The following is a 15,177-nucleotide window of genomic DNA, read 5'->3' as shown; positions in this document are numbered from 1 at the left end:
TTAGGATATTTTCCTCATCTGAAGTTTGGGATATGAATCACTGGTTGCTGCAGTGTTTACGGGAGGCCCTCTGTTCAAAGCCCAACACTGTAAAGAAGGAAAAAAGGAGACACTTTTATCATTGGAAGAACAAACCCTTCATTTATTTTGTCACTTCCATTTCCCCATCCTTCCCATCCTAACTTTAGGCTTGGTTAACAGACACATTGTCTTTGGAGAGATTTTCTGTTCAGAACACTGTATAGTACTGGAAGATGATGCACTATGGTCAGCTTCCTTCTTGGAGTTCTCTCTAGAAGTTACTCACTTGTGAAGACTATCCTGTTTGGGTTCATTACTGTATTGGACTACTTTTCTCACTTCTAATGTATACCATATACATATATATTTATATGTAGCATACTATATATGCATAAAGTATCCTATATATACAAGGTATACTATGAAGGAAAGTATAATATATATGCAACACACACACACACACACACACACACACACACCGCTAAGAAACATTATTGTATGTGCTTTGGACACGCATATACTAAAACTGAAACAATTCGGAGATGATCAGTGTGGTTTCTGGTGAGGATAACATGGAAGTTTGTGAAGTATGCTATAGTTTTATTTTAAACTTTGTTTTGGGAGGGCAATAATAATGAAGTAAGTACAGCCATGTTAGGTTTGTCTGGATTGGCATGGGATTGTCCAAGTATAGAAAGCTCGAAGCTATGAAAGAACATGTGAACCTTTCTTTTGAAGAACATAATCTTTGAATCCTGAAAATAAAGTCAGTAAAGCTGATAGATTCTTGTAAAACGCGTTGAATTTGAATTTATCTGGTAAGCCTTACAGACTGGATATGTGCTATTTTGGGGAGTTGTTAAATTTACTGAAATATAAGTATTTCCTTAATTTGTGAAGGACAACCATTATTTATTACTTACAGCAACTGTGTAGTTTACTCTTAGAAATTCTGATATGTAGGCTCTGGTATAGTATAAGGTTCTTAGACGATGCATGTAGTCAAAAAGTCATCTCCTTTCAAATAAAAGTTTATTTCACAGAGAAAGGAGAAAGAAAATGTATGTTTGGCTGAGAGTTACATAAATCTCCACATGACATTTTTCCGACAAAATTTAGTGTATGTAGCATTGAAAATCAGTTCTTTCTTTGATGGGCCAGGCCATGAAGATCCCAGTGTACCTGAGTGAACAGACATGTCACTGTTATCATGGTGTGGAAAGGGCAGATGATCCTTTTGAGACATGCAGGTCCTATGGCCAACCGTAAAGTTGGTTTTAGAATCTATGTGCATGAGTGCTTTGCCTGCAGGCATGAGTATTTGTTCACCACGAGGATGCCTGGTGCAGGAGGAGGCCAGAGGAAGGTGCCAGATCTGGAACTGGATACAGATGAGTGTGAACCATCATATAGATTCTGCCAACTGAATGGGGGTCCTTTGCAAGAACACCAAAAACTCCTTACCACTGGGCTACCTCCCCAGCTCCCCTGGCTCCTATAGAATAGACAAGAACAACAATGATGTTAAACTTGCTTATCCAGTTGCTTCATTTCAGCTCTCTCTCTCTCTCTCTCTCTCTCTCTCTCCATTTAATTTAATTCAATTTTGTTGCTGTTGTTGTTTTGAGGTAAAATGTAGGGGACAACAAACAGCTGAATTTTTCAATGTTTGGATTCTGTAATTTAGGAAAAAGCAATCTTTCAATGATCAATGAAAGAAAGAAAGAAAGAAAGAAAGAAAGAAAGAAAGAAAGAAAGAAAGAGAGAGAAATGCTGAAGGAAGACAGACAGAAAACCTTGTTTTTTCTACTGTGGCGTTTTGAGAGGGATGCACTTCCTTCTGTTTCCTGTCTCCTGTGTAGATCTGAATTCTCAAACAGTAGGTGGCTCTCAATCAAAGCTCATCTTTCTAAAGTGGGCATTGAAGGGAAATCAAGACTAGGAGTGTATTTCAGATACAGTATCCAGCACGTTTGGAGGTTTGTTCAAATCAAGATGGGTTCAAGAAAAAAAAAGTACCATTAAGCTGAGTGAATATTGTTTTGGAAAAAAAACTGCGTATGAAAGTAACTTATTGAATTCCTAGCTGAAGCAATCACTTGCTTGAAAGTACAATGTTGCCCTGGCCCACCTTGGGGGCAAGCTCGGTGGAGGGTCCCATAGTCCTTAGAGAACTCTCCATGCTGCAGGCCCCCTAGCATATCCAAGATCTTGGGATCACTGGTGAGTGGAACGAAACATTGGTTCCAAAACAACTGGAAAGAGCTTGTGCCAGCAGGAACAGAGACACAGGAAATCCAACAAACCAGCTGCTGGGGTTCATTCCAGTCAGCTCCAGCCGCGCGAGGAGAGTCGACCTCCAGAGAGGGATCTGACCCCAGGACTCAGGTGAGAACTTCATCTTGTATTCCAAGTCTCTCAGAGATCAGTTTGCATAGGCCACAGAAGCAACAGAACTTCTTGGATAGGGTACTTTTTTTTTGGGCCTTCATCCTCAGCCAGGAGGCAGAGCTGAGCACCAGACCTCTGTGCACCTTCCCTGCAAGAGGAGAGCTTGGCTGCTTAGAATGCTCTGACCACTGAGACTCTGGAGAGAGTTGGACTCCCAGGAGTGCTGACAGAGGCTAACAGAATCACAGGAGGAACAAGCTCCAGCAAGAGACAGCTAGAACATCTAACACCAGAGATTACCAGATGACGAAAGGCAAACATAAGAATCTTACTAACAGAAACCAAGACCACTCAGCATCATCAGAACCCAGTACTCCCACCAAAGCTAGTCCTGGATACCCCAACACACCAGGAAAGCAAGATTCGGGTTTAAAACTATATCTCATAATTCTGGTAGAGGATTTTAAGAAGGGCATTAATAACTCACTTAAAGAAATACAGGAGAACACTGGTAAAGAGGTAGAAGTCCTTAAAGAGGGAGCACAAAAATCCCTCAATGAATTACAGGAAAACCCTGATGAACAGGTAGAAGTCCTTAAAAAGGAAACACAAAAATCCCTTAAAGGATTACAGGAAAACACAACCAAACAGGTGATGGAATTGAACAAAACCATCCAAGATCTAAAAATGGAAGTAGAAACAATAAAGAAATCACAAAGGAAGACAACTCTGGAGATAGAAACCCTAAGGAAATAAATCAAGAATCATAGATGCGAGCATCAGCAACAGAATACAAGAGATGGAAGATAGAATCTCAGGTACAGAAGATTCCATAGAAAACATGGACACAACAATCAAAGAAAAGGCAAAATGCAAAAAGATCCTAACTCAAAACATCCAGGAAATCCAGGAAAATGAAAAGACCAAACCTAAGGATAATAGGTAGAGATGAGAATGAAGATTTTCAACTTAAAGGGCCAGTAAATATCTTCAACAAAATTATAGAAGAAAATTTCCCTAACCTAAAGAAAGAGATGCCCATGAACATACAAGAAGCCTTCAGAACTCCAAATAGTCTGGACCAGAAAAGAAATTCCTCCTGACACATAATCATCAGAACAACAAATGTACTAAATAAAGATAGAATTTTAAAAGTAGTAAGGGAAAAAGGTCGAGTACCATATAAAGGCAGACCTATTCGAATTACACCAGACTTCTCACCAGAGACTATGAAAGCCAGATGATTCTGGACAGAGGTTATACAGACCCTAAGAGAATACAAATGACAGCCCAGGTTACTATACACAACAAAAATTTCAATTCCCATAGATGGAGAAACCAAAGTATTCCCTGACAAAACCAAATCCATACAATATCTTTCCACGAAGCCAGTTTTTCAAAGGATAATAAAGGGAAAATTCCAACACAAGGAGGGAAATGACAACCTAGAAAAACAAGAAAGTAATCCTTCAACAAACCTAAAAGAAAATAGCCGCAAGAACAGAATCCCAACTCTAACAACAAAAATAACAGGAAGCAACAATTACTTTCCCTTAATATCTCTTAATATCAATGGACTCAATTCCCCAATAAAAAGACAGACTAACAGACTGGCTACATGAACAGGACCCAACATTTTGCTACATACAGAAAACCGACCGCAGGGACAAAGACACTCCTCAGAGTAAAAAGCTGGAAAACAATTTTCCAAGCAAATGGTCTGAAGAAACAAGCTGGAGTAGCCATTCTAATATTGCATAAAATTGACTTCCAACCCAAAGTTATCAAAAAGACAAAGAGGGGCACCTCATACTCATCAAAGGTAAAAATCTTCCAAGATGAACTCTCAATTCTAAATATCTATGTTCCAAATGCAAGGGCATCCACCTTCATTAAGGAAACTATAGTAAAGCTCAAAGCACACATTGTACCTCACACAATAATAGTGGGAGACTTAGACAGCCCACTCTCATCAATGGACAGATCCTGGAAACAGAAACTAAACAGAGACACAGTGAAACTAACAGAATTTATGAAACAAATGAATTTAGCATATATCTACAGAACATTTTATCCTAAAACAAAAGGATATACTGTCTTCTCAGTACCTCATGGTACTTTTTCCAAAATTGACCATATAATTGGTCACAAAACAGACCTCAACAGACACAAAAATATTGAAATTATCCCATGCATCCTATCAGATCACCATGGAGTAAGGCTGATGTTCAATAACAACACTAATAATAGAAAGTCAACATTCACCTTGAAGCTGAACAACACTCTACTCCATGATAACTTGGTCAAGGAAGAAGTAAAGAAAGAGATTAAAAACTTTTTAGAGTTTAATGAGAATGAAGCCACAACATACCGAAATTTATGGGACACAATGAAAGCATTCCTAAGAGGAAAACTCATAGCTCTGAGTGCCTCCAAAAAGAAACTAGAGAGAGCATACACTAGCAGTCTGACAGCACACCTAAAAGCTCTAGAACAAAAGGAAGCAAATTCACCCAAGAGGAGTAGACAGCAGGAAATAATTAAACTCAAGGCTGAAATCAACCGAGTGGAAACAGAAAGAACTATACAAACAATCAACCAAACCAGGAGCTGGTTCTTGGAGAAAATCAACAAGATAGATAAACCCTTAGCCAGACTAACTAGAGGGCAGAGGGACAGCATCCTAATCAACAAAATCAGAAATAAAAAGGGAGACATAACAACAGAAACTGAGGAAATCCAAAATATCATCAGATCCTTCTACAAAAGGCTATACTCAACAAAACTGGAAAACCTGGATGAAATGGACAAATTTCTAGACAGATAAAAGGTACCAAAGTTAAATCAGGATCAGATTAACGATCTAAACAATTCCATATACCCTAAAGAAATAGAAGGAGTCATTAATAGTCTCCCAACCAAAAAAAGCCCAGGACCAGATTGGTTTAGTACAGAGTTCTATGAGACCTTCAAAGAAGACCTAATTCCAACTCTCCTCAAACATTTCCACAAAAGAAGAAACAGAAGGTAGTCTACACAATTTGTTCTATAAAGCCACAATTACTCTGATACCTAAACCACATAAAGACCCAACAAAGAAAGAGAACTTCAGACCAATTTCCTTTATGAATATTGATGCAAAAATACTCAATAAAATTCTCGCAAACCGAATCCAAGAACACATCAAAACAATCATCTATCCTGACCAAGTAGGCTTCATGCCAGGGATGCAGGGATGTTTAATATATAAAAATCCACTATGTAAACAAACTCAAAGACAAATGCTGAGAAAGCATTTGACAAAATCCAACACCCATTCATGATAAAAGTCTTAGAAAGATCAGGAATTCAATACCCGTACCTAAACATAATAAAAGCAATATACAGCAAACCAGTAGCCAACATCAAACTAAATGGAGAGAAACTTGAAGAATTCCCACTAAAGTCAGGGACTAGACAAGGCTGCCCACTTTCTCCCTACCTATTCAATATAGTACTTGAAGTCATAGCCAGTGCAATTCGACAACAAAGGGAGACCAAGGGGATAAAAATTAGAAAGGAAGAAGTCAAAATATCACTTTTTATAGGTGATATGATAGTATATGTAAGTGACCCTAAAAATTCCACCAGAGAACTCCTAAACCCGATAAACAGCTTCAATGAAGTAGCTGGATATAAAATTAACTCAAACAAATCAGTGTCTTTTTTCTACAAAAAGGATAAACAGGCTGGGAAAGAAATTAGGGAAACAATACCCTTCTCAATAGTCACAAACAATATAAAATACCTTGGTATGACTCTAACTAAGGAAGTGAAAGATCTGTATGATAAGAACTTCAAGTCTCTGAAGAAAGAAATCACTTAAGATCTCAGAGGATGGAATGATCTCCCATGCTCATGGATTGGCAGGATTAATATAGTAAAAATGGCTATCTTGCCAAAAGCAATCTACAGATTCAAAACAATCCCCATCAAAATTCCAACTCAATTCTTCACTGAGTTAGAAAGGGCAATTTGAAAATTCACCTGGAATAACAAAAATCCTAGGATAGCAAAAACTCTTCTCAAGGATAAAAGAACCTCTGGTGGAATCACCATGCCTGACCTCAAGCTGTACTACAGAGCAATTGTGATAAAAACTTCATGGTACTGTAATAGCCACAGATAGGTAGATCAATGAAATAGAATTGAAGATCCAGAAATGAACTCACACACCTATGGTCACTTGTTCTTTGACAAAGGAGCTAAAACTATCCAGTGAAAAAAAGACAGCATTTTCAACAAAGGGTGCTGACTCACTGACAGTTATCATGTAGAAGAATGAAAGTTGATGCATTCTTATCTCCTTGTACAAAGCTCAAGGCTAAGTGGATCAAGGAACTCCACAGAAAACCAAAGTCACTGAAACTTATAGACGAGTGGGGAAAAGCCTTGAAGATATGGGCACAGGGGGAAAATTCCTGAACAGAACAGCAATGGCTTTTGCTGCAAGATCAAGAATCGACAAATGGGACCCTGTTATAGCTGTCTCTTGTGAGGCTATGCCAGTGCCTCGCAAATATAGAAGTGGATGCTCACAGTCATCTATTGGATGGAACACAGGGCCCCTAATGAAGGAGCTAGAGAGAGTACCCAAGGAGCTGAAGGTGTCTGTAACCCTATAAGAGGAACAACAATATGATCTAACCAGTATCCTCCAATGCTTGTGTCTCTTGTTTGCATATGTAGCAGGGGATGACCAAGTAGGCTATCAATGGGAGGAGAGGCCCTTGGTCTTTCAAAGATTCTATGCCCCAGTACAGGGGACTGCCAGGCCAGGAAGTGGGAGTGGGTGGGATGGAGAGTAGGGGAGAGGTGTATGGGGGACTTTCGGGATTGCATTTGAAATGTAAATGAAGAAAATATCTAATAAAAAAGATTCTGAATGCTGAAAACATTTTCCATTATCTTCTATAAAGAAGCCATAGAAAATATTGAGTTAACTGACTCTAGAATCTGAATTAACTTCTGTGCTGTAATTTGTAACATTTTTTTTTGTAGTGAAGATAAGCCTGTGTTCCTGCAAAGAGAAACCGTGAACTGAGACCTATAAATCAATAAAACTAACCTAATGACAAAAAAAAAGTACTATGTCAGGGTGCTGATGAGATTTTAACATGGGGAAGTCCTACTTGTGTGGCTTAGTGCTAGAAGATAGGAATTGCATGGTAGAAAGTCATTGCCCCTTGAGACTGATCTCATCAGCACAAGTCATGGCTTCCTCCGCCAGGCATCATATCCGTGAGAGATAAATCATGCATTTGCTAACAAGAGCAGCTGGACTCCTGAGGCAGGACTGGGGTGAGGGTCGGCACACAGGAAACACGGCTGACCCTGGACCCTGATCCCATAGCATGAGGATGGCTGCTGTGGCAAATCTGTTTTCCTACATACATCAGGGAAAGTGCTGTGTTTTCATGCATTTGTCGAAGACTTTGTGCCAGGACTAGCAAATGTGGCATTGTGGCTGGTCCTTGGTGAGCCAGTGCATGTGATCTTGTCCTGTTGATACATGCTAAGCATGAATGGCTGGATGTGGGAAGACAAATGCACACAAGACAGGACAGACAGAGACTACCACGTCCTCTGACATACATTGATCTTTAACCTCATTAGCTGAAGTTCCTACAAGCTTTTCATGTTCTTTCATGAAGAATCCTCCATAGCTGACGGCTCCTTGCAGTTGAAGGTTTGGGTGGGTGGTCTCTCTCATGCATTCAGTGCTCTGGAGACAGCTAGCACCTGTTCTGAACTCTTGTGATTTCTCAGCCCACTCTGTCCCCTGTCTGGTTTGCTCACATTGTCCTACATATAAATCCACCGCCAGGCTGATGAGAATGAGGTCCTGGGAACCAATCTGTCTTGTTTTGATCTCTGTTTATTAAGTATGTGTACAATTTCCTTTCATGCTCTGCTCTAATGAACTTTACTGCTTGTTGGCTTTGTGACCCTCAGCTCCCTGTCTCCCCGCCCCCATGCCTGTCCTTCACCCACCCAGACTGCTTTTCTAGCTGGAATTTATTTGATGTCTCTTTCCCTTCCCCCTGTCCTATGGGAAAGCTCCAGGCTAGCTCCCTTAAACATTTATAAACTTAGTTTCTGCAGTGGAGTCCTTGGATAGTTCAGGCTTGACCCCATTACACGCTTTTGAAACAGAACTTGCTTCACATGGCTTAGGACTGAGAGCAGAGCATCCTCTCCCTGTTCTAGGGCTACAGATGATGCTGAAGATGTGGGACACAGACATTGACATATACGTCACGCTTCCTGTGTTCAAAAGGAAAAGTGCCAGAACGTCCCACAGTGGTGTCATGTTGATCATGGACCACATGAATTCTCACCTCCCTCTCCGAGATGAATAAAGGAGAAGAAAAGGAAAGGCAATCAGAGGAGAGCAGTGTATTCTGTTTTCTTCTGAAACACTGCATGGACGCTCGTCTGGCTGTAATCATACTCCCAGCACACCCTTTCTATTACCACCTGGTTTCTCCATGTTTACGAGCCCATTTCATTTATGCAACCACATATCTTACTTTTCTTTAAGGCATTTGGTGCCTCCTTGGAATATATTCTGCTTGTTGTGAATGATTATAATTTATCTTGGCAGTGATAGGAAGCTTGTTTTATGGACTGCATTTTATTTTTTTTTAGTAGCTCAGACATCGAAGAATGACTCTCTAATGTTGCTGAGTATTATAGACAGTGGAGTAGGGAAGGAAAGGGGAGACTATGAAAGTCTCCTTAGCTCTAGACATGCAGAATGCACAGGCAGGAAAAGAGAAGTCAGTTTCCAATTTCATAAGGAAATTTTGGACAGCATTTGAGCAGGGAATAAGAAAAAATACCCAAATGTAATTTTATAGCCAACTTTCCATGTCTTCATGTCTGCGGGGTAACTAGGCTCTTCTCAGTCCCTTGCCATTAAGTTTGCTGATGTTCCAAGAGAAATAGCAGGAGGGCTGGGAAAATTCCTCTTGATGCTTGGGATATGCAAAGTTTGCTGTGCCCAGATGTATAATAGGAGTATCAACTGTGGTTTGTTTTTAAAAGAACCTTTCTGGGTAAATAGAAGAGAAAAATCCCAAACAGAATTTCTGCCCTTGCACGTATGTGACAGTATTATCAAGGTCATACTCTGGGTCCAGTAGGTGATCCAATGGAGGTAGAGATGGCCCTTCAATTTTATACGATGTAAAAGTGTTCTACATTCAGCATAGATTATGCTTCAGCTTTTGAATTTTTTCTTTCTTTGTGCTTGTGATCTGAAGTATGTTCCTTCCTCTAGCATGCCAGGGGTGAGCTACAGTTTCTAGACAGTCATCAGCTCATCCCAGAGACAGCCAGTGCTCTGCAGTGAGATGCCCTGTAGAAGTTCAGTGGGTTAAACACACTGAGTGCGTTTTTGACGGACCTTATCTATAGCTTAGGGGAGGTTTAACCCTAGGGACATGTTAAGGACAGTCTGTTGATACCCTATGCAGTAAATTCCTGGTGTTAGGATGGCCCTTCCTGCCAATCCTTGCTCAGAGAAAAGAGCAAGGTGGCAGCTGGCAGAGAGTAGAAGAGTTGAGTCAATTGTCTCAGTCCATGGAGACTGAGAAGAGAATGGTCTTTAAAGTGGAAGAGTGTTTCTGGGGCACTGACCCTTGGGCTAGATGCATCTTTTGTTGTCCCTATATCCAGCCACCACTCTTGCTTCTCCTAACCAGAGTTTTAGCATATTCACAATGCCTTTTCTTCCCTTGATAAGACCCCCAGATCTATGCTAACACTACTTGTTATCCCTAGGACGCAGGACACAAACTATGATGAATAAAAATTTGTATATTTGAATGAAAAAATATATAAGAAGAAATCATATCTTCTCCTAAGAAGTTGAGTTGTTTACATCTGGGAGAGTCCAGAGTGGACATTACTGGCAGACTGAGCTGGGTCATGTGTGGAGACTGGAGGTAAAGAAAGAGGAGAGCCAGAAGTCAAGAAGCCAGGTGGCAAAGAGGCAAAAAAAAAAAAAAAAAAAGAAAAAAAAGAAAAAAAAAAGGTGGGAGGCAAAAGGGGCACATTACAAAATTTTCTGGGCTGTACAGAGAGGAATAACCCAGCCCCTGGGCTGGAGGAGTTCAGGGTAGAGGCAGAGTATGCCAGCCACACCCCATAACAGGTAGGGACTAAGAGATGCTGGAAAAACCTGGTGGCCAGTGTCTACTTTGCCAATTGTCACAGGTTTGAGACCTAACAGTCTTGGGAAATTTGAGGCCATATAGGATTAAATGAAAGCTTATAGCTTAGTTGTGAGAGTCTCCTAGCCGTTCCTTGTTCTGTTCCCAGGTCATAGATGGAAAAGTTGAGAGGTCTGAATGGCCTATCCCTGTTAGGTATCCTGTGAGGAGTTCTATCATATCACATGGAGATTCCATAAGGAAGAGATGACCAGTATTAGATACAAAGTACTATAAGGAACATTCATAACATGAAGACAGGAGCCGGCCTTTAACTACAACAAAATCAAAGAAAAAAGTAATTGCAAGGGGGAATAACACACACACACACACACACACACACACACACACACACACAATGATTAGTCTCAGAGAAGTAGAATACACAAAAAACAAAAGAGGTCTCTGAAAAACATCTAATGAGACACTAAAACATTTATGGTCCAGTGCTCATGGGACACATAATAGCAGATCTAAACAGTCCAGTGGGAAGTTAGGGACACCTAATAGCAGATATAAACAGTCCAGTGCTCATGGGACACCTAAGAGCAGATATGAATAGTCCAGTGAGAGATTAGGGGTCATTGGAGAACTTTCAGTGAGTTGTAGGAGGCCTGTTATAAGAAAGGCATGAAAGCAGAGAGCAGATGTCCAAGACCCAGATAACAGGCACTTTGGAGAGACAACATGGAAGACAACAGGACTCTATGAGGGGCTTACACTGAGCATTTCCAGTATTGAAGGGCTTGGCTTTCAATGGTGAAGGTCACTGGACACCTAATGATTATTGGATGAAAGACCAGAACCAGATCTTTTTGAATTTTGTAAAGTCTCAGAAATTTAGACATGAAAAGGAGATCCTAATTACCTCCACAGAGAAATCATCAGAAGCAAGCAATGACTGACATCACCAATGAAGGTCAGACTTCCGCATGGAAGGCAAGGAGGCAGCAGTACTGGGCAAGACCTCAAAGTTCAGAGATGTCAACACCTCGAGAAATAAGCAATCTATTGCAAAACTAGAATGCAGATATTTTCAAACAGGAAAAGGCTTTGTGTGCACGTGTGCTTGTATGTGCTATGTGTGCACATATTTATGTGTGTTGTAGAGGCCAGAGGTCAGCATCATCAGTCAATAGATGCAGAATGTAGTCAACCGTGTGTGTGTGTGTGTGTGTGTGTGTGTGTTCACACATGTGTGGATGCATGTTGCATGTGTTAAAATGTGTGGGGAGGTTGATTTCAGGTGTCTTTCTTGATCCTTCTCTACCTTGTTTAGTGAGGCAGGGTCTGAGCACAAAGCTTGCCAGTCCACTAGTTTAGCTAGCTAACTTTCCTGAGAGATCCCTCGTCTCTGCTTCTGGGTGCTGAGATCACAGATGGACTGCCGTGCCTACCTAACTTTTACATGGGTCCCCATGATCCAAACTGCAGTTCTCACATTGACTAGCAAGAAGTTCGTTCACCCACAGAGCTATTTCTCCACAGCTCCTTTCTTTACACAGGGTTTCTTTCTGGCCGGACACTTGCTAGTTTGGCTTCGCTAACTGGCTACTGAGCTTGGGGGATTTGCCTGATTCTTCCTTCCCGGTTTTGGAATTCCAGGGGTATCCCACCATGCCTGGCCTTTGAAACATGAATTCTGAGTATTGAAATCGGGTCTTCATGCTTGCACAGAAGCCACCTTCCCAGTCACAAAGTCTATTTTATTAATCATAACTCTTCCATTGGCAATTATTTCTACAAACAAAGAGCTGGGTTAAGAGAGCAGGGCACATGAGTTGCAGGATGTAAGCTCACCACTATGGAATGAGAAGGAATTTCTGTAGGCCAGGAGACCTTGGACAAGATACTAGGCAGCTTGGAGAGAATCCTTCCAGGAAAACAAAACAAAACAAAACAAAACAAAACAAACAAACAAACAAACAAACAAAACCCAAACAGAACCAACTGATATATACGGCAGCATGAGGCAAGCAGAAAATGTCATGAAGAATTACTGACACATCTAGGAAGATGCAGCCAGAGCCCAAGTGACAGGAAAAAGAAATGAAGAGAAGGAATTGATTCCAAGAGTAGAATGCAGACAAGGAAGAAAGACATGGATGTGTCCTGCCAAATTCATGTATTAAAGTACTAGCCCCCATGGTGACAGTGTTGAAAGGTTCAATTTGGATGGAGGGATTAGGCAGGGAAGGTGGAGTCCTCAGAAATAGGGTCAGCCTTTATGAAAGAGGTTGAAGAGAGGTCTCATTTCCACAAGAGGCTCTAGTAACAAGATGTCTTATCTGACCCAGGAAGCACATCCCTAGACACAAAATCCAACAACACTGGATCCATGGTTTCTAAGCCCACAGATCTATGAACCAAAAAACACTTCCATGGCTTATTAGTCACTTTGTCTATGGTCCTCTGTTTCAGCAGCCCAAATGGCTTATGATAGAGAAACAGAATTGTAATATACTACATACTCAAGGATGAATAATAGCTAGAGAGTTTTAATAGCATGGAATAATAAATCTGTCTTCTCAAAATTACAGAGGATGTTGGCTGCATGCACAGGCTGTGCTTAATGAAAAAAATAGCATTGAAGAGAGATGCGGGAGCCTGGGAGGGGGGACAACTAGTATTTTACACTAAAACCCTTACAGTTGTGAGGCAAGGCTGAGGAGAAGGAGCCTGAAGACAACCCTTATGAGCCAACCACTCCACAGACACGGTCCGGGTGGCACAGCATGGCTGGCCTTTTGGTCAGGAGAACTTGTGCTTGCTGTGACCTCCAGTAATCTTGGGGTTGTCATACAGTTAGGTGGTGGGTAGGAGGAGGAGATAAGCTATGCACTAGAATGGCCTGAAGCAGGATGGCAGTCAGCACAAGCTGCTTATGGCTGTAGGAGGCAGCAGGGAGGAGTCTGAATCCTTTCTTTCTGACCCTTCTCTTTCCTTCTCCTCCTTTCTCAGTACATGTTTCTCCCCCTCCTCTAGCTGTCATCTATCTACCTAACATTATCATCTATCTATCTATCTATCTATCTATCTATCTATCTATCTATCTATCTATCTATCTATCTATCTACTTAATACTATCTATCTATCTACCTACCTACCTACTTAATATTATCTATCTATCTATCTATCTATCTATCTATCTATCTATCTACCTACCTACCTACCTACTTAATACTATCTATCTATCTGTCTTAGTCAGGGTTTCTATTCCTGCACAAACATCATGACCAAGAAGCAAGTTGGGGAGGAAAGGGTTTTATTCGGCTTACACTTCCATGCTGCTGTTCATCACCAAAGGAAGTCAGGACTGGAACTCAGACAGGTCAGGGAGCAGAAGCTGATGCAGAGGCCATGGAGGGATGTTCTTTACTGGCTTGCCTCCCCTGGCTTGCTCAGCCTGCTCTCTTATAGAACCCAAGACTACCAGCCCAGGGATGGTTCCACCCACAAGGGACCTTTCCCCCTTGATCACTAATTGAGAAAATGCCTTACAGTTGGATCTCATGGAGGCATTTCCTCAACTGAAGCTCCTTTCTCTGTGATAACTCAGCTGTGTCAAGTTGACACAAAAATAGCCAGTACAATTGACCCCTTGTCAACTTGACACACAAACACATCACTAGTAAGCCTCAACCCTTACATTCTTATTCATCCCCAAGATCTAAATAACTTTAAAAGTCCCACAGTCTTTACATATTCTTAAAATTTGAATCTCTTTAAAATATCCATCTCTTTTAAAATCCAAAGTCTTTTTACAATTAAAAGTCTCTTAACTGTGGGCTCCACTAAAACAGTTTCTTTCTTCAAGAGGGAAAATATCAGGGCACAGTCACAATCAAAGCAAAAATCAATCTCCAACCGTCCAACGTCTGGGATCCAACTCACGATCTTCTGGGCTCCTCCAAGGGCTTGGGTCACTTCTCCAGCCATGCCCTTTGTAGCACACACGTCGTCCTCTGGGCTCCAGATGCCTGTACTCCACTGCTGCTGCTGCTCTTGGTGGTCATCTCGTGGTACTGGCATCTCCAAAACACTGAGTGACCCCTTCAGTCCTGGGCCTTCAATTACAACTGGGGCTGCACCTTCACCAATGGCCTTCCATGGCCTCTCACAGTGCCGAGCCTGAGCTGCTGTGTGACCCCTTCATGCCTTCAAAACCAGTACCACCTGGGTGACCCTTACACATTACCAAGTTCCACTGCAGAAGGAGTACAACCTTGCCTATCTCTGGAACACAGCCTCTTTGTGCTTTCAGAAAACACTTCCCAGAAGATGTCACCTCAACGATGCTGGTCTCTTCTTAATCACCGCTAATTGCTTAGCTCCAGCTAACCAGCATCAATAGTCCCAGTAATGCAAAGTTTTTGCTTTAGTAGTTCTGGTATCTTGTTAATCACAGCTGATTCTTCAGCCCCAGCTAACCAGAACTACAAAATCTTCACAATAAAAACAGCAATGGGCCTGAAGAGAGTCTTTAATTTTCCCTCTGAAATTTCAC

General features: G+C 41.3%; 1 non-coding gene across 1 annotated transcript; it reads left to right on the top strand.

Annotated features, from left to right (window-relative positions):
- The first annotated feature begins 517 nt into the window (after positions 1 to 517).
- Positions 518 to 623, top strand: LOC147002376 (U6 spliceosomal RNA). Its single transcript, XR_015048889.1, has one exon. It is a non-coding gene; the product is annotated as a U6 spliceosomal RNA (small nuclear RNA).
- Positions 624 to 15,177: the final 14,554 nt, after the last annotated feature.

Source organism: Mus caroli, unplaced genomic scaffold, assembly GCF_978045245.1.
Source record: "Mus caroli unplaced genomic scaffold, Mus_caroli_1 scaffold_10, whole genome shotgun sequence".
In the NCBI taxonomy this organism is placed as follows: Eukaryota; Metazoa; Chordata; class Mammalia; order Rodentia; family Muridae; genus Mus; species Mus caroli.
This window is presented reverse-complemented; position numbering and strand designations above follow the sequence as displayed.